At 37.0% G+C, this 932-nt stretch overlaps 1 protein-coding gene across 4 annotated transcripts in view; it reads right to left on the bottom strand.

Annotated features, from left to right (window-relative positions):
• LOC108629583 (ras guanine nucleotide exchange factor Y-like) overlaps nt 1-932 on the bottom strand; it is a 5,756-nt gene extending 4,824 nt beyond the window's left edge. For 2 of the 4 annotated variants that reach the window (XM_026817551.1, XM_026817556.1), the window contains exons 1-4: nt 922-932; nt 720-838; nt 584-645; nt 344-485 (exon numbers count right to left, since the gene is read on the bottom strand). The gene's annotated coding sequence lies outside the window, so the exon portion shown is untranslated. The remainder of the gene's footprint in view (nt 1-343; nt 486-583; nt 646-719; nt 839-921) is intronic. The other 2 variants (XM_026817562.1, XM_026817566.1) reach the window with 2 other exon arrangements.

Here is a 932-nt window from a genome sequence, read left to right as displayed (position 1 = left end):
GAGTTTGTAGGTTACCTTGAGGGTTGCAGGCACTACGCACATTGCATCGATAGTAGGGGTAGACTAAGGGGTTTTTTGTGTCTATTCTCAGCGTGAGAAGACGCTGATGGCGCTGTATTGCTAGTCATCGTGATGGTAGATCTCATTGGGTGTTATCATACTACGTCAGAGCTTCTAGCCAATAAGAGATACCGCGCTTGCGTCGTTGTAACTCCGTGCTAACTTCGGCACCATTGGTTATTGGAGCTAATGACGCATTTTTATAGTTAATGGCGTAGAATTCAAAAAGGAGTATTGGCGATTTGCACTAAAACTGAATGTATTATTATAATACATACTGAACCTGTCGTGTAGATAGGCTGAAATGATTCTATTCATTAGGGGATTGATATCGTAGGAGACGACGCATCATTATAGCATTATAGATCGGTTATTGTTTTATGTCGTACTCAGTGATTTGGTGCATCTAATTTGTTACTTTAAGACTGTAAAATAGATTTAATTGATATTGTAGAAATATTTTATGATATATTTGAAAGTTTAGTAGGATAGTTAATTAACATAAGTATGACTGCATTTATACCATTGTATCGTATCATAGTTATAGTTACTTGGCTACATCATGTGACGCATTGATAATTCAGGCTGTAAGAGTTACTAGGGTTATATAATTTGCCAGAGTAGATTGGGTTATGTTATGTATAGAACAGTGCACTTACATATGCCATGCGCGAAACGCAGTATAAGACCTTGAGACGGGTAGAGGTCGGTTAGATCATTGGTAGTGAGGTAGCCATCATGCATTGGAGCATGCGCAATCGCACTAGGTGATTTCTATCTGTTAAAATAGTTTCATTATAGCAGTTTTATTTAGAGAGAAAGAGGTTTTTATATTCTATATAATTCTTATGCAATCCTGACCTTATTATAAC

The sequence above is a fragment of the Ceratina calcarata genome, unplaced genomic scaffold, assembly GCF_001652005.2.
Source record: "Ceratina calcarata isolate Rehan_Ccalc_2016 unplaced genomic scaffold, ASM165200v1 scaffold1350, whole genome shotgun sequence".
NCBI classification, from domain to species: domain Eukaryota; kingdom Metazoa; phylum Arthropoda; class Insecta; order Hymenoptera; family Apidae; genus Ceratina; species Ceratina calcarata.
The sequence above is the reverse complement of the archived record's forward strand: the minus strand, read 5'-3'. Positions and strand labels throughout refer to the sequence as shown.